Source organism: Eubalaena glacialis, chromosome 15 (genome assembly GCF_028564815.1).
Source record: "Eubalaena glacialis isolate mEubGla1 chromosome 15, mEubGla1.1.hap2.+ XY, whole genome shotgun sequence".
In the NCBI taxonomy this organism is placed as follows: domain Eukaryota; kingdom Metazoa; phylum Chordata; class Mammalia; order Artiodactyla; family Balaenidae; genus Eubalaena; species Eubalaena glacialis.
Window position 1 is genome coordinate 33,607,725 of NC_083730.1, and position 18,389 is coordinate 33,626,113.

The following is an 18,389-nucleotide window of genomic DNA, read 5'->3' on the forward strand; positions in this document are numbered from 1 at the left end:
TTGCCACCTTTTCTCAGCTGGCTATACTGGAGGGCAGTCTGTTGGCAGACTCCCCGGAGGCCCTGCTTCCCAGGCTGTGATACACACACGCCGCCTGCTTCAGCCCAAAGGGACAGTTTATGGTAAGGTAAAAACCCTGTGCTGGCAAGTTCCTGCGTAACCCTCGCACAAGCACAAGCATATTGGCCATTGGTCAAAGGCTTTCGCCACAAGCTTCACACGTTTGGTCCCATCTAGCCTCCGAAGGCCGAGTTGACCTAGCTAGGAATCAAAGTTCAGGAAAGGTACTCAGGGTGCTGGTGACTGCAGGTTGTTTCACCAGGCAGCCCAAATCGAGTCCACCTCCTTACATTTTCCATGGGCAGAGCAAATGGTGTCAACTTACACGCCTCCGGCCAGGGAGGGGCGACGTACACTTTCTTCAGGGGAAACAAGGCATGCCTTCCGTGTGAAAGGCCTCTAGGCCTCTTTGCTTCGGCCGCCCCGGGATAGCTTCAGCTCTGAAATGCTTCCGAAGGAGCAGAGTCAGAGAACCTTCGAACCACAGAGCAGGTGAAGCCCAGAACAAGGACTGCTCTTGGCCTGAGAACACCCACTGCCCAGCTCTTCTTTGGGGTACGCACGTGTCGAGGAAGGGGGTTGAATTCTGCTGCGTGATAACTCCTCCGGGCCACGTAGTGTGAGCGCAAGTAGAGTGGCCCTACATCTCCTCCCAGTTTCCTGTGTAAGTTGTAGAAGGCGAACTCCCTGCTTGAATCCCTGGGTCGGTTACGTACCCTCCAGAGAAAGATGGATGCTTGGGACCCTGGGCTGGGAGCTAGGTTAATGTTCTGTGCATCCACTTCGCAGCTCTTCTCTCTAAGCGGGTCCCAAAGGCTTTTTGGAGGCGTTTCCTGAGAGGGTCGGAAACAGGAAAGTAGCCAACAGGCCACGGGGATGCCAGTTTTCTCTAGCAACAAGGCTACCAGCCTCAGACACTAGCGTTCTCTTTGGGACATGAAAGAACACTGTGCTTGGAAGCTCTTCCATCCAGTTTGCGAGTCGCGCTTCCACTGGGTCCTAGGATTCCAAGTGTTGCCATGCCGTTACAATGTCCAATTCTGAGGCCTAGGACGGCAGAGTGTCTGGCAGCTCTCAGAGAGACCTTAGCAGTGCAGGCTTTTTGGCTCCTTCCACCGAGAAACCAGCTCCTCCAGATCCTCTGTCGTTAGGTATTTCATGTCAGAATATCTCAGCGGGCCCTCAACCTCCTCCACGAAGTAAGGCACAAACGGCCTTGCCCTAAAGGGAAGAAGCCTTCTGAGTCCGGCAGAGAGGCAGTCTCTGCCACTCTACATTCCCACACGGCTGAGCCCTGGGTATGGGACCGAGAGAGGGAGAAAGAGAGCCGTAACGCCGAGCTTTTCCACAATGCGGTACAGGCCTCACCCTTCAAGCCCAAGTCGATTTCATAGAGAAAACACCAGGCCTCGGTGTGCTTTCCTGTGGCAAGGAAACTTAGCTTTCATTCCTTAGGTGGCACATTGGCTCAGGACTGCCCTACCCCAAGGACTCAGGCTGTGCAGCCCGACTGGTTGAGATCAGCCCTTCTGGCTCTCTCACGGATGAAACCAACTAGGAAAAGAGCCTCTCCGAAGCTGGGGAACGTGGTGGCTTTTCCTAGTCTACACAGGAACAGCACTCTGAGGGAGAGGAGCTGCTGACGTGTGGTAGCAAAATCTCCTCTGCTGAAGAGAAACATTTCATTGTAAGCGAGTTCCATCAGCCTTGCCACCTTTTCTCAGCTGGCTATACTGGAGGGCAGGCTGTTGGCAGACTCCCCGGAGGCCCTGCTTCCCAGGCTGTGATACACACACGCCGCCTGCTTCAGCCCAAAGGGACAGCTTATGGTAAGGTAAAAACCCTGTGCTGGCAAGTTCCTGCGTAACCCTCGCACAAGCACAAGCATATTGGCCATTGGTCAAGGCTTTCCCCACAAGCTTAACACGTTTGGTCCCATCTAGCCTCCGAAGGCCGAGTTGACCTAGCTAGGAATCAAAGTTCAGGAAAGGTACTCAGGGTGCTGGTGACTGCAGGTTGTTTCACCAGGCAGCCCAAATCGAGTCCACCTCCTTACATTTTCCATGGGCAGAGCAAATGGTGTCAACTTACACGCCTCCGGCCAGGGAGGGGTGATGTACACTTTCTTCAGGGGAAACAAGCCATGCCTTCCGTGTGAAAGGCCTCTAGTCCTCTTTGCTTCCGCATCCCCGGGATAGCTTCAGCTCTGAAATGCTTCCGAAGGAGCAGAGTCAGAGAACCTTCGAACCACAGAGCAGGTGAAGCCCAGAACAAGGACTGCTCTTGGCCTGAGAACACCCACTGCCCAGCGCTTCTTTGGGGTACGCACGTGTCGAGGAAGGGGGTTGAATTCTGCTGCGTGATAACTCCTCCGGGCCACGTAGTGTGAGCGCAAGTAGAGTGGCCCTACATCTCCTCCCAGTTTCCTGTGTAAGTTGTAGAAGGCGAACTCCCTGCTTGAATCCCTGGGTCGGTTACGTACCCTCCAGAGAAAGATGGATGCTTGGGACCCTGCTCTGGGAGCTAGGTTAATGTTCTGTGCATCCACTTCGCAGCTCTTCTCTCTAAGCGGGTCCCAAAGGCTTTTTGGAGGCGTTTCCTGAGAGGGTCGGAAACAGGAAAGTAGCCAACAGGCCACGGGGATGCCAGTTTTCTCTAGCAACAAGGCTACCAGCCTCAGACACTAGCGTTCTCTTTGGGACATGAAAGAACACTGTGCTTGGAAGCTCTTCCATCCAGTTTGCGAGTCGCGCTTCCACTGGGTCCTAGGATTCCAAGTGTTGCCATGCCGTTACAATGTCCAATTCTGAGGCCTAGGACGGCAGAGTGTCTGGCAGCTCTCAGAGAGACCTTAGCAGTGCAGGCTTTTTGGCTCCTTCCACCGAGAAACCAGCTCCTCCAGATCCTCTGTCGTTAGGTATTTCATGTCAGAATATCTCAGCGGGCCCTCAACCTCCTCCACGAAGTAAGGCACAAACGGCCTTGCCCTAAAGGGAAGAAGCCTTCTGAGTCCGGCAGAGAGGCAGTCTCTGCCACTCTGCATTCCCACACGGCTGAGCCCTGGGTATGGGACCGAGAGAGGGAGAAAGAGAGCCGTAACCCCGAGCTTTTCCACAATGCGGTACAGGCCTCACCCTTCAAGCCCAAGTCGATTTCATAGAGAAAACACCAGGCACCAGAACTCGGTGTGCTTTCCTGTGGCAAGGAAACTTAGCTTTCATTCCTTAGGTGGCACATTGGCTCAGGACTGCCCTACCCCAAGGACTCAGGCTGTGCAGCCCGACTGGTTGAGATCAGCCCTTCTGGCTCTCTCACGGATGAAACCAACTAGGAAAAGAGCCTCTCCGAAGCTGGGGAACGTGGTGGCTTTTCCTAGTCTACACAGGAACAGCACTCTGAGGGAGAGGAGCTGCTGACGTGTGGTAGCAAAATCTCCTCTGCTGAAGAGAAACATTTCATTGTAAGCGGGTTCCATCAGCCTTGCCACCTTTTCTCAGCTGGCTATACTGGAGGGCAGTCTGTTGGCAGACTCCCCGGAGGCCCTGCTTCCCAGGCTGTGATACACACACGCCGCCTGCTTCAGCCCAAAGGGACAGCTTATGGTAAGGTAAAAACCCTGTGCTGGCAAGTTCCTGCGTAACCCTCGCACAAGCACAAGCATATTGGCCATTGGTCAAGGCTTTCCCCACAAGCTTAACACGTTTGGTCCCATCTAGCCTCCGAAGGCCGAGTTGACCTAGCTAGGAATCAAAGTTCAGGAAAGGTACTCAGGGTGCTGGTGACTGCAGGTTGTTTCACCAGGCAGCCCAAATCGAGTCCACCTCCTTACATTTTCCATGGGCAGAGCAAATGGTGTCAACTTACACGCCTCCGGCCAGGGAGGGGCGACGTACACTTTCTTCAGGGGAAACAAGCCATGCCTTCCGTGTGAAAGGCCTCTAGGCCTCTTTGCTTCGGCAGCCCCGGGATAGCTTCAGCTCTGAAATGCTTCCGAAGGAGCAGAGTCAGAGAACCTTCGAACCACAGAGCAGGTGAAGCCCAGAACAAGGACTGCTCTTGGCCTGAGAACACCCACTGCCCAGCGCTTCTTTGGGGTACGCACGTGTCGAGGATGGGGGTTGAATTCTGCTGCGTGATAACTTCTCCGGGCCACGTAGTGTGAGCGCAAGTAGAGTGGCCCTACATCTCCTCCCAGTTTCCTGTGTAAGTTGTAGAAGGCGAACTCCCTGCTTGAATCCCTGGGTGGGGTACGTACCGTCCAGAGAAAGATGGAAGCTTGGGACCCTGGGCTGGGAGCTAGGTTAATGTTCTGTGCATCCACTTCGCAGCTCTTCTCTCTAAGCGGGTCCCAAAGGCTTTTTGGAGGCGTTTCCTGAGAGGGTCGGAAACAGGAAAGTAGCCAACAGGCCACGGGGATGCCAGTTTTCTCTAGCAACAAGGCTACCAGCCTCAGACACTAGCGTTCTCTTTGGGACATGAAAGAACACTGTGCTTGGAAGCTCTTCCATCCAGTTTGCGAGTCGCGCTTCCACTGGGTCCTAGGATTCCAAGTGTTGCCATGCCGTTACAATGTCCAATTCTGAGGCCTAGGACGGCAGAGTGTCTGGCAGCTCTCAGAGAGACCTTAGCAGTGCAGGCTTTTTGGCTCCTTCCACCGAGAAACCAGCTCCTCCAGATCCTCTGTCGTTAGGTATTTCATGTCAGAATATCTCAGCGGGCCCTCAACCTCCTCCACGAAGTAAGGCACAAACGGCCTTGCCCTAAAGGGAAGAAGCCTTCTGAGTCCGGCAGAGAGGCAGTCTCTGCCACTCTGCATTCCCACACGGCTGAGCCCTGGGTATGGGACCGAGAGAGGGAGAAAGAGAGCCGTAACCCCGAGCTTTTCCACAATGCGGTACAGGCCTCACCCTTCAAGCCCAAGTCGATTTCATAGAGAAAACACCAGGCACCAGAACTCGGTGTGCTTTCCTGTGGCAAGGAAACTTAGCTTTCATTCCTTAGGTGGCACATTGGCTCAGGACTGCCCTACCCCAAGGACTCAGGCTGTGCAGCCCGACTGGTTGAGATCAGCCCTTCTGGCTCTCTCACGGATGAAACCAACTAGGAAAAGAGCCTCTCCGAAGCTGGGGAACGTGGTGGCTTTTCCTAGTCTACACAGGAACAGCACTCTGAGGGAGAGGAGCTGCTGACGTGTGGTAGCAAAATCTCCTCTGCTGAAGAGAAACATTTCATTGTAAGCGGGTTCCATCAGCCTTGCCACCTTTTCTCAGCTGGCTATACTGGAGGGCAGTCTGTTGGCAGACTCCCCGGAGGCCCTGCTTCCCAGGCTGTGATACACACACGCCGCCTGCTTCAGCCCAAAGGGACAGCTTATGGTAAGGTAAAAACCCTGTGCTGGCAAGTTCCTGCGTAACCCTCGCACAAGCACAAGCATATTGGCCATTGGTCAAGGCTTTCCCCACAAGCTTAACACGTTTGGTCCCATCTAGCCTCCGAAGGCCGAGTTGACCTAGCTAGGAATCAAAGTTCAGGAAAGGTACTCAGGGTGCTGGTGACTGCAGGTTGTTTCACCAGGCAGCCCAAATCGAGTCCACCTCCTTACATTTTCCATGGGCAGAGCAAATGGTGTCAACTTACACGCCTCCGGCCAGGGAGGGGCGACGTACACTTTCTTCAGGGGAAACAAGCCATGCCTTCCGTGTGAAAGGCCTCTAGGCCTCTTTGCTTCGGCAGCCCCGGGATAGCTTCAGCTCTGAAATGCTTCCGAAGGAGCAGAGTCAGAGAACCTTCGAACCACAGAGCAGGTGAAGCCCAGAACAAGGACTGCTCTTGGCCTGAGAACACCCACTGCCCAGCGCTTCTTTGGGGTACGCACGTGTCGAGGATGGGGGTTGAATTCTGCTGCGTGATAACTTCTCCGGGCCACGTAGTGTGAGCGCAAGTAGAGTGGCCCTACATCTCCTCCCAGTTTCCTGTGTAAGTTGTAGAAGGCGAACTCCCTGCTTGAATCCCTGGGTGGGGTACGTACCGTCCAGAGAAAGATGGAAGCTTGGGACCCTGGGCTGGGAGCTAGGTTAATGTTCTGTGCATCCACTTCGCAGCTCTTCTCTCTAAGCGGGTCCCAAAGGCTTTTTGGAGGCGTTTCCTGAGAGGGTCGGAAACAGGAAAGTAGCCAACAGGCCACGGGGATGCCAGTTTTCTCTAGCAACAAGGCTACCAGCCTCAGACACTAGCGTTCTCTTTGGGACATGAAAGAACACTGTGCTTGGAAGCTCTTCCATCCAGTTTGCGAGTCGCGCTTCCACTGGGTCCTAGGATTCCAAGTGTTGCCATGCCGTTACAATGTCCAATTCTGAGGCCTAGGACGGCAGAGTGTCTGGCAGCTCTCAGAGAGACCTTAGCAGTGCAGGCTTTTTGGCTCCTTCCACCGAGAAACCAGCTCCTCCAGATCCTCTGTCGTTAGGTATTTCATGTCAGAATATCTCAGCGGGCCCTCATTCCTCCTCCACGAAGTAAGGCACAAACGGCCTTGCCCTAAAGGGAAGAAGCCTTCTGAGTCCGGCAGAGAGGCAGTCTCTGCCACTCTACATTCCCACACGGCTGAGCCCTGGGTATGGGACCGAGAGAGGGAGAAAGAGAGCCGTAACCCCGAGCTTTTCCACAATGCGGTACAGGCCTCACCCTTCAAGCCCAAGTCGATTTCATAGAGAAAACACCAGGCCTCGGTGTGCTTTCCTGTGGCAAGGAAACTTAGCTTTCATTCCTTAGGTGGCACATTGGCTCAGGACTGCCCTACCCCAAGGACTCAGGCTGTGCAGCCCGACTGGTTGAGATCAGCCCTTCTGGCTCTCTCACGGATGAAACCAACTAGGAAAAGAGCCTCTCCGAAGCTGGGGAACGTGGTGGCTTTTCCTAGTCTACACAGGAACAGCACTCTGAGGGAGAGGAGCTGCTGACGTGTGGTAGCAAAATCTCCTCTGCTGAAGAGAAACATTTCATTGTAAGCGGGTTCCATCAGCCTTGCCACCTTTTCTCAGCTGGCTATACTGGAGGGCAGTCTGTTGGCAGACTCCCCGGAGGCCCTGCTTCCCAGGCTGTGATACACACACGCCGCCTGCTTCAGCCCAAAGGGACAGTTTATGGTAAGGTAAAAACCCTGTGCTGGCAAGTTCCTGCGTAACCCTCGCACAAGCACAAGCATATTGGCCATTGGTCAAAGGCTTTCGCCACAAGCTTCACACGTTTGGTCCCATCTAGCCTCCGAAGGCCGAGTTGACCTAGCTAGGAATCAAAGTTCAGGAAAGGTACTCAGGGTGCTGGTGACTGCAGGTTGTTTCACCAGGCAGCCCAAATCGAGTCCACCTCCTTACATTTTCCATGGGCAGAGCAAATGGTGTCAACTTACACGCCTCCGGCCAGGGAGGGGCGACGTACACTTTCTTCAGGGGAAACAAGGCATGCCTTCCGTGTGAAAGGCCTCTAGGCCTCTTTGCTTCGGCCGCCCCGGGATAGCTTCAGCTCTGAAATGCTTCCGAAGGAGCAGAGTCAGAGAACCTTCGAACCACAGAGCAGGTGAAGCCCAGAACAAGGACTGCTCTTGGCCTGAGAACACCCACTGCCCAGCTCTTCTTTGGGGTACGCACGTGTCGAGGAAGGGGGTTGAATTCTGCTGCGTGATAACTCCTCCGGGCCACGTAGTGTGAGCGCAAGTAGAGTGGCCCTACATCTCCTCCCAGTTTCCTGTGTAAGTTGTAGAAGGCGAACTCCCTGCTTGAATCCCTGGGTCGGTTACGTACCCTCCAGAGAAAGATGGATGCTTGGGACCCTGGGCTGGGAGCTAGGTTAATGTTCTGTGCATCCACTTCGCAGCTCTTCTCTCTAAGCGGGTCCCAAAGGCTTTTTGGAGGCGTTTCCTGAGAGGGTCGGAAACAGGAAAGTAGCCAACAGGCCACGGGGATGCCAGTTTTCTCTAGCAACAAGGCTACCAGCCTCAGACACTAGCGTTCTCTTTGGGACATGAAAGAACACTGTGCTTGGAAGCTCTTCCATCCAGTTTGCGAGTCGCGCTTCCACTGGGTCCTAGGATTCCAAGTGTTGCCATGCCGTTACAATGTCCAATTCTGAGGCCTAGGACGGCAGAGTGTCTGGCAGCTCTCAGAGAGACCTTAGCAGTGCAGGCTTTTTGGCTCCTTCCACCGAGAAACCAGCTCCTCCAGATCCTCTGTCGTTAGGTATTTCATGTCAGAATATCTCAGCGGGCCCTCAACCTCCTCCACGAAGTAAGGCACAAACGGCCTTGCCCTAAAGGGAAGAAGCCTTCTGAGTCCGGCAGAGAGGCAGTCTCTGCCACTCTACATTCCCACACGGCTGAGCCCTGGGTATGGGACCGAGAGAGGGAGAAAGAGAGCCGTAACCCCGAGCTTTTCCACAATGCGGTACAGGCCTCACCCTTCAAGCCCAAGTCGATTTCATAGAGAAAACACCAGGCCTCGGTGTGCTTTCCTGTGGCAAGGAAACTTAGCTTTCATTCCTTAGGTGGCACATTGGCTCAGGACTGCCCTACCCCAAGGACTCAGGCTGTGCAGCCCGACTGGTTGAGATCAGCCCTTCTGGCTCTCTCACGGATGAAACCAACTAGGAAAAGAGCCTCTCCGAAGCTGGGGAACGTGGTGGCTTTTCCTAGTCTACACAGGAACAGCACTCTGAGGGAGAGGAGCTGCTGACGTGTGGTAGCAAAATCTCCTCTGCTGAAGAGAAACATTTCATTGTAAGCGAGTTCCATCAGCCTTGCCACCTTTTCTCAGCTGGCTATACTGGAGGGCAGTCTGTTGGCAGACTCCCCGGAGGCCCTGCTTCCCAGGCTGTGATACACACACGCCGCCTGCTTCAGCCCAAAGGGACAGCTTATGGTAAGGTAAAAACCCTGTGCTGGCAAGTTCCTGCGTAACCCTCGCACAAGCACAAGCATATTGGCCATTGGTCAAGGCTTTCCCCACAAGCTTAACACGTTTGGTCCCATCTAGCCTCCGAAGGCCGAGTTGACCTAGCTAGGAATCAAAGTTCAGGAAAGGTACTCAGGGTGCTGGTGACTGCAGGTTGTTTCACCAGGCAGCCCAAATCGAGTCCACCTCCTTACATTTTCCATGGGCAGAGCAAATGGTGTCAACTTACACGCCTCCGGCCAGGGAGGGGCGATGTACACTTTCTTCAGGGGAAACAAGCCATGCCTTCCGTGTGAAAGGCCTCTAGTCCTCTTTGCTTCCGCATCCCCGGGATAGCTTCAGCTCTGAAATGCTTCCGAAGGAGCAGAGTCAGAGAACCTTCGAACCACAGAGCAGGTGAAGCCCAGAACAAGGACTGCTCTTGGCCTGAGAACACCCACTGCCCAGCGCTTCTTTGGGGTACGCACGTGTCGAGGAAGGGGGTTGAATTCTGCTGCGTGATAACTCCTCCGGGCCACGTAGTGTGAGCGCAAGTAGAGTGGCCCTACATCTCCTCCCAGTTTCCTGTGTAAGTTGTAGAAGGCGAACTCCCTGCTTGAATCCCTGGGTCGGTTACGTACCCTCCAGAGAAAGATGGATGCTTGGGACCCTGCTCTGGGAGCTAGGTTAATGTTCTGTGCATCCACTTCGCAGCTCTTCTCTCTAAGCGGGTCCCAAAGGCTTTTTGGAGGCGTTTCCTGAGAGGGTCGGAAACAGGAAAGTAGCCAACAGGCCACGGGGATGCCAGTTTTCTCTAGCAACAAGGCTACCAGCCTCAGACACTAGCGTTCTCTTTGGGACATGAAAGAACACTGTGCTTGGAAGCTCTTCCATCCAGTTTGCGAGTCGCGCTTCCACTGGGTCCTAGGATTCCAAGTGTTGCCATGCCGTTACAATGTCCAATTCTGAGGCCTAGGACGGCAGAGTGTCTGGCAGCTCTCAGAGAGACCTTAGCAGTGCAGGCTTTTTGGCTCCTTCCACCGAGAAACCAGCTCCTCCAGATCCTCTGTCGTTAGGTATTTCATGTCAGAATATCTCAGCGGGCCCTCAACCTCCTCCACGAAGTAAGGCACAAACGGCCTTGCCCTAAAGGGAAGAAGCCTTCTGAGTCCGGCAGAGAGGCAGTCTCTGCCACTCTGCATTCCCACACGGCTGAGCCCTGGGTATGGGACCGAGAGAGGGAGAAAGAGAGCCGTAACCCCGAGCTTTTCCACAATGCGGTACAGGCCTCACCCTTCAAGCCCAAGTCGATTTCATAGAGAAAACACCAGGCACCAGAACTCGGTGTGCTTTCCTGTGGCAAGGAAACTTAGCTTTCATTCCTTAGGTGGCACATTGGCTCAGGACTGCCCTACCCCAAGGACTCAGGCTGTGCAGCCCGACTGGTTGAGATCAGCCCTTCTGGCTCTCTCACGGATGAAACCAACTAGGAAAAGAGCCTCTCCGAAGCTGGGGAACGTGGTGGCTTTTCCTAGTCTACACAGGAACAGCACTCTGAGGGAGAGGAGCTGCTGACGTGTGGTAGCAAAATCTCCTCTGCTGAAGAGAAACATTTCATTGTAAGCGGGTTCCATCAGCCTTGCCACCTTTTCTCAGCTGGCTATACTGGAGGGCAGTCTGTTGGCAGACTCCCCGGAGGCCCTGCTTCCCAGGCTGTGATACACACACGCCGCCTGCTTCAGCCCAAAGGGACAGCTTATGGTAAGGTAAAAACCCTGTGCTGGCAAGTTCCTGCGTAACCCTCGCACAAGCACAAGCATATTGGCCATTGGTCAAGGCTTTCCCCACAAGCTTAACACGTTTGGTCCCATCTAGCCTCCGAAGGCCGAGTTGACCTAGCTAGGAATCAAAGTTCAGGAAAGGTACTCAGGGTGCTGGTGACTGCAGGTTGTTTCACCAGGCAGCCCAAATCGAGTCCACCTCCTTACATTTTCCATGGGCAGAGCAAATGGTGTCAACTTACACGCCTCCGGCCAGGGAGGGGCGACGTACACTTTCTTCAGGGGAAACAAGCCATGCCTTCCGTGTGAAAGGCCTCTAGGCCTCTTTGCTTCGGCAGCCCCGGGATAGCTTCAGCTCTGAAATGCTTCCGAAGGAGCAGAGTCAGAGAACCTTCGAACCACAGAGCAGGTGAAGCCCAGAACAAGGACTGCTCTTGGCCTGAGAACACCCACTGCCCAGCGCTTCTTTGGGGTACGCACGTGTCGAGGATGGGGGTTGAATTCTGCTGCGTGATAACTTCTCCGGGCCACGTAGTGTGAGCGCAAGTAGAGTGGCCCTACATCTCCTCCCAGTTTCCTGTGTAAGTTGTAGAAGGCGAACTCCCTGCTTGAATCCCTGGGTGGGGTACGTACCGTCCAGAGAAAGATGGAAGCTTGGGACCCTGGGCTGGGAGCTAGGTTAATGTTCTGTGCATCCACTTCGCAGCTCTTCTCTCTAAGCGGGTCCCAAAGGCTTTTTGGAGGCGTTTCCTGAGAGGGTCGGAAACAGGAAAGTAGCCAACAGGCCACGGGGATGCCAGTTTTCTCTAGCAACAAGGCTACCAGCCTCAGACACTAGCGTTCTCTTTGGGACATGAAAGAACACTGTGCTTGGAAGCTCTTCCATCCAGTTTGCGAGTCGCGCTTCCACTGGGTCCTAGGATTCCAAGTGTTGCCATGCCGTTACAATGTCCAATTCTGAGGCCTAGGACGGCAGAGTGTCTGGCAGCTCTCAGAGAGACCTTAGCAGTGCAGGCTTTTTGGCTCCTTCCACCGAGAAACCAGCTCCTCCAGATCCTCTGTCGTTAGGTATTTCATGTCAGAATATCTCAGCGGGCCCTCAACCTCCTCCACGAAGTAAGGCACAAACGGCCTTGCCCTAAAGGGAAGAAGCCTTCTGAGTCCGGCAGAGAGGCAGTCTCTGCCACTCTGCATTCCCACACGGCTGAGCCCTGGGTATGGGACCGAGAGAGGGAGAAAGAGAGCCGTAACCCCGAGCTTTTCCACAATGCGGTACAGGCCTCACCCTTCAAGCCCAAGTCGATTTCATAGAGAAAACACCAGGCACCAGAACTCGGTGTGCTTTCCTGTGGCAAGGAAACTTAGCTTTCATTCCTTAGGTGGCACATTGGCTCAGGACTGCCCTACCCCAAGGACTCAGGCTGTGCAGCCCGACTGGTTGAGATCAGCCCTTCTGGCTCTCTCACGGATGAAACCAACTAGGAAAAGAGCCTCTCCGAAGCTGGGGAACGTGGTGGCTTTTCCTAGTCTACACAGGAACAGCACTCTGAGGGAGAGGAGCTGCTGACGTGTGGTAGCAAAATCTCCTCTGCTGAAGAGAAACATTTCATTGTAAGCGGGTTCCATCAGCCTTGCCACCTTTTCTCAGCTGGCTATACTGGAGGGCAGTCTGTTGGCAGACTCCCCGGAGGCCCTGCTTCCCAGGCTGTGATACACACACGCCGCCTGCTTCAGCCCAAAGGGACAGCTTATGGTAAGGTAAAAACCCTGTGCTGGCAAGTTCCTGCGTAACCCTCGCACAAGCACAAGCATATTGGCCATTGGTCAAGGCTTTCCCCACAAGCTTAACACGTTTGGTCCCATCTAGCCTCCGAAGGCCGAGTTGACCTAGCTAGGAATCAAAGTTCAGGAAAGGTACTCAGGGTGCTGGTGACTGCAGGTTGTTTCACCAGGCAGCCCAAATCGAGTCCACCTCCTTACATTTTCCATGGGCAGAGCAAATGGTGTCAACTTACACGCCTCCGGCCAGGGAGGGGCGACGTACACTTTCTTCAGGGGAAACAAGCCATGCCTTCCGTGTGAAAGGCCTCTAGGCCTCTTTGCTTCGGCAGCCCCGGGATAGCTTCAGCTCTGAAATGCTTCCGAAGGAGCAGAGTCAGAGAACCTTCGAACCACAGAGCAGGTGAAGCCCAGAACAAGGACTGCTCTTGGCCTGAGAACACCCACTGCCCAGCGCTTCTTTGGGGTACGCACGTGTCGAGGATGGGGGTTGAATTCTGCTGCGTGATAACTTCTCCGGGCCACGTAGTGTGAGCGCAAGTAGAGTGGCCCTACATCTCCTCCCAGTTTCCTGTGTAAGTTGTAGAAGGCGAACTCCCTGCTTGAATCCCTGGGTGGGGTACGTACCGTCCAGAGAAAGATGGAAGCTTGGGACCCTGGGCTGGGAGCTAGGTTAATGTTCTGTGCATCCACTTCGCAGCTCTTCTCTCTAAGCGGGTCCCAAAGGCTTTTTGGAGGCGTTTCCTGAGAGGGTCGGAAACAGGAAAGTAGCCAACAGGCCACGGGGATGCCAGTTTTCTCTAGCAACAAGGCTACCAGCCTCAGACACTAGCGTTCTCTTTGGGACATGAAAGAACACTGTGCTTGGAAGCTCTTCCATCCAGTTTGCGAGTCGCGCTTCCACTGGGTCCTAGGATTCCAAGTGTTGCCATGCCGTTACAATGTCCAATTCTGAGGCCTAGGACGGCAGAGTGTCTGGCAGCTCTCAGAGAGACCTTAGCAGTGCAGGCTTTTTGGCTCCTTCCACCGAGAAACCAGCTCCTCCAGATCCTCTGTCGTTAGGTATTTCATGTCAGAATATCTCAGCGGGCCCTCATTCCTCCTCCACGAAGTAAGGCACAAACGGCCTTGCCCTAAAGGGAAGAAGCCTTCTGAGTCCGGCAGAGAGGCAGTCTCTGCCACTCTACATTCCCACACGGCTGAGCCCTGGGTATGGGACCGAGAGAGGGAGAAAGAGAGCCGTAACCCCGAGCTTTTCCACAATGCGGTACAGGCCTCACCCTTCAAGCCCAAGTCGATTTCATAGAGAAAACACCAGGCCTCGGTGTGCTTTCCTGTGGCAAGGAAACTTAGCTTTCATTCCTTAGGTGGCACATTGGCTCAGGACTGCCCTACCCCAAGGACTCAGGCTGTGCAGCCCGACTGGTTGAGATCAGCCCTTCTGGCTCTCTCACGGATGAAACCAACTAGGAAAAGAGCCTCTCCGAAGCTGGGGAACGTGGTGGCTTTTCCTAGTCTACACAGGAACAGCACTCTGAGGGAGAGGAGCTGCTGACGTGTGGTAGCAAAATCTCCTCTGCTGAAGAGAAACATTTCATTGTAAGCGAGTTCCATCAGCCTTGCCACCTTTTCTCAGCTGGCTATACTGGAGGGCAGGCTGTTGGCAGACTCCCCGGAGGCCCTGCTTCCCAGGCTGTGATACACACACGCCGCCTGCTTCAGCCCAAAGGGACAGCTTATGGTAAGGTAAAAACCCTGTGCTGGCAAGTTCCTGCGTAACCCTCGCACAAGCACAAGCATATTGGCCATTGGTCAAGGCTTTCCCCACAAGCTTAACACGTTTGGTCCCATCTAGCCTCCGAAGGCCGAGTTGACCTAGCTAGGAATCAAAGTTCAGGAAAGGTACTCAGGGTGCTGGTGACTGCAGGTTGTTTCACCAGGCAGCCCAAATCGAGTCCACCTCCTTACATTTTCCATGGGCAGAGCAAATGGTGTCAACTTACACGCCTCCGGCCAGGGAGGGGCGACGTACACTTTCTTCAGGGGAAACAAGCCATGCCTTCCGTGTGAAAGGCCTCTAGGCCTCTTTGCTTCGGCAGCCCCGGGATAGCTTCAGCTCTGAAATGCTTCCGAAGGAGCAGAGTCAGAGAACCTTCGAACCACAGAGCAGGTGAAGCCCAGAACAAGGACTGCTCTTGGCCTGAGAACACCCACTGCCCAGCGCTTCTTTGGGGTACGCACGTGTCGAGGAAGGGGGTTGAATTCTGCTGCGTGATAACTCCTCCGGGCCACGTAGTGTGAGCGCAAGTAGAGTGGCCCTACATCTCCTCCCAGTTTCCTGTGTAAGTTGTAGAAGGCGAACTCCCTGCTTGAATCCCTGGGTCGGTTACGTACCCTCCAGAGAAAGATGGATGCTTGGGACCCTGCTCTGGGAGCTAGGTTAATGTTCTGTGCATCCACTTCGCAGCTCTTCTCTCTAAGCGGGTCCCAAAGGCTTTTTGGAGGCGTTTCCTGAGAGGGTCGGAAACAGGAAAGTAGCCAACAGGCCACGGGGATGCCAGTTTTCTCTAGCAACAAGGCTACCAGCCTCAGACACTAGCGTTCTCTTTGGGACATGAAAGAACACTGTGCTTGGAAGCTCTTCCATCCAGTTTGCGAGTCGCGCTTCCACTGGGTCCTAGGATTCCAAGTGTTGCCATGCCGTTACAATGTCCAATTCTGAGGCCTAGGACGGCAGAGTGTCTGGCAGCTCTCAGAGAGACCTTAGCAGTGCAGGCTTTTTGGCTCCTTCCACCGAGAAACCAGCTCCTCCAGATCCTCTGTCGTTAGGTATTTCATGTCAGAATATCTCAGCGGGCCCTCAACCTCCTCCACGAAGTAAGGCACAAACGGCCTTGCCCTAAAGGGAAGAAGCCTTCTGAGTCCGGCAGAGAGGCAGTCTCTGCCACTCTGCATTCCCACACGGCTGAGCCCTGGGTATGGGACCGAGAGAGGGAGAAAGAGAGCCGTAACCCCGAGCTTTTCCACAATGCGGTACAGGCCTCACCCTTCAAGCCCAAGTCGATTTCATAGAGAAAACACCAGGCACCAGAACTCGGTGTGCTTTCCTGTGGCAAGGAAACTTAGCTTTCATTCCTTAGGTGGCACATTGGCTCAGGACTGCCCTACCCCAAGGACTCAGGCTGTGCAGCCCGACTGGTTGAGATCAGCCCTTCTGGCTCTCTCACGGATGAAACCAACTAGGAAAAGAGCCTCTCCGAAGCTGGGGAACGTGGTGGCTTTTCCTAGTCTACACAGGAACAGCACTCTGAGGGAGAGGAGCTGCTGACGTGTGGTAGCAAAATCTCCTCTGCTGAAGAGAAACATTTCATTGTAAGCGGGTTCCATCAGCCTTGCCACCTTTTCTCAGCTGGCTATACTGGAGGGCAGTCTGTTGGCAGACTCCCCGGAGGCCCTGCTTCCCAGGCTGTGATACACACACGCCGCCTGCTTCAGCCCAAAGGGACAGCTTATGGTAAGGTAAAAACCCTGTGCTGGCAAGTTCCTGCGTAACCCTCGCACAAGCACAAGCATATTGGCCATTGGTCAAGGCTTTCCCCACAAGCTTCACACGTTTGGGCCCATCTAGCCTCCGAAGGCCGAGTTGACCTAGCTAGGAATCAAAGTTCAGGAAAGGTACTCAGGGTGCTGGTGACTGCAGGTTGTTTCACCAGGCAGCCCAAATCGAGTCCACCTCCTTACATTTTCCATGGGCAGAGCAAATGGTGTCAACTTACACGCCTCCGGCCAGGGAGGGGCGACGTACACTTTCTTCAGGGGAAACAAGCCATGCCTTCCGTGTGAAAGGCCTCTAGGCCTCTTTGCTTCGGCAGCCCCGGGATAGCTTCAGCTCTGAAATGCTTCCGAAGGAGCAGAGTCAGAGAACCTTCGAACCACAGAGCAGGTGAAGCCCAGAACAAGGACTGCTCTTGGCCTGAGAACACCCACTGCCCAGCGCTTCTTTGGGGTACGCACGTGTCGAGGAAGGGGGTTGAATTCTGCTGCGTGATAACTCCTCCGGGCCACGTAGTGTGAGCGCAAGTAGAGTGGCCCTACATCTCCTCCCAGTTTCCTGTGTAAGTTGTAGAAGGCGAACTCCCTGCTTGAATCCCTGGGTGGGGTACGTACCGTCCAGAGAAAGATGGAAGCTTGGGACCCTGGGCTGGGAGCTAGGTTAATGTTCTGTGCATCCACTTCGCAGCTCTTCTCTCTAAGCGGGTCCCAAAGGCTTTTTGGAGGCGTTTCCTGAGAGGGTCGGAAACAGGAAAGTAGCCAACAGGCCACGGGGATGCCAGTTTTCTCTAGCAACAAGGCTACCAGCCTCAGACACTAGCGTTCTCTTTGGGACATGAAAGAACACTGTGCTTGGAAGCTCTTCCATCCAGTTTGCGAGTCGCGCTTCCACTGGGTCCTAGGATTCCAAGTGTTGCCATGCCGTTACAATGTCCAATTCTGAGGCCTAGGACGGCAGAGTGTCTGGCAGCTCTCAGAGAGACCTTAGCAGTGCAGGCTTTTTGGCTCCTTCCACCGAGAAACCAGCTCCTCCAGATCCTCTGTCGTTAGGTATTTCATGTCAGAATATCTCAGCGGGCCCTCAACCTCCTCCACGAAGTAAGGCACAAACGGCCTTGCCCTAAAGGGAAGAAGCCTTCTGAGTCCGGCAGAGAGGCAGTCTCTGCCACTCTGCATTCCCACACGGCTGAGCCCTGGGTATGGGACCGAGAGAGGGAGAAAGAGAGCCGTAACCCCGAGCTTTTCCACAATGCGGTACAGGCCTCACCCTTCAAGCCCAAGTCGATTTCATAGAGAAAACACCAGGCACCAGAACTCGGTGTGCTTTCCTGTGGCAAGGAAACTTAGCTTTCATTCCTTAGGTGGCACATTGGCTCAGGACTGCCCTACCCCAAGGACTCAGGCTGTGCAGCCCGACTGGTTGAGATCAGCCCTTCTGGCTCTCTCACGGATGAAACCAACTAGGAAAAGAGCCTCTCCGAAGCTGGGGAACGTGGTGGCTTTTCCTAGTCTACACAGGAACAGCACTCTGAGGGAGAGGAGCTGCTGACGTGTGGTAGCAAAATCTCCTCTGCTGAAGAGAAACATTTCATTGTAAGCGAGTTCCATCAGCCTTGCCACCTTTTCTCAGCTGGCTATACTGGAGGGCAGTCTGTTGGCAGACTCCCCGGAGGCCCTGCTTCCCAGGCTGTGATACACACACGCCGCCTGCTTCAGCCCAAAGGGACAGTTTATGGTAAGGTAAAAACCCTGTGCTGGCAAGTTCCTGCGTAACCCTCGCACAAGCACAAGCATATTGGCCATTGGTCAAGGCTTTCCCCACAAGCTTCACACGTTTGGGCCCATCTAGCCTCCGAAGGCCGAGTTGACCTAGCTAGGAATCAAAGTTCAGGAAAGGTACTCAGGGTGCTGGTGACTGCAGGTTGTTTCACCAGGCAGCCCAAATCGAGTCCACCTCCTTACATTTTCCATGGGCAGAGCAAATGGTGTCAACTTACACGCCTCCGGCCAGGGAGGGGCGACGTACACTTTCTTCAGGGGAAACAAGCCATGCCTTCCGTGTGAAAGGCCTCTAGGCCTCTTTGCTTCGGCAGCCCCGGGATAGCTTCAGCTCTGAAATGCTTCCGAAGGAGCAGAGTCAGAGAACCTTCGAACCACAGAGCAGGTGAAGCCCAGAACAAGGACTGCTCTTGGCCTGAGAACACCCACTGCCCAGCGCTTCTTTGGGGTACGCACGTGTCGAGGAAGGGGGTTGAATTCTGCTGCGTGATAACTCCTCTGGGCCACGTAGTGTGAG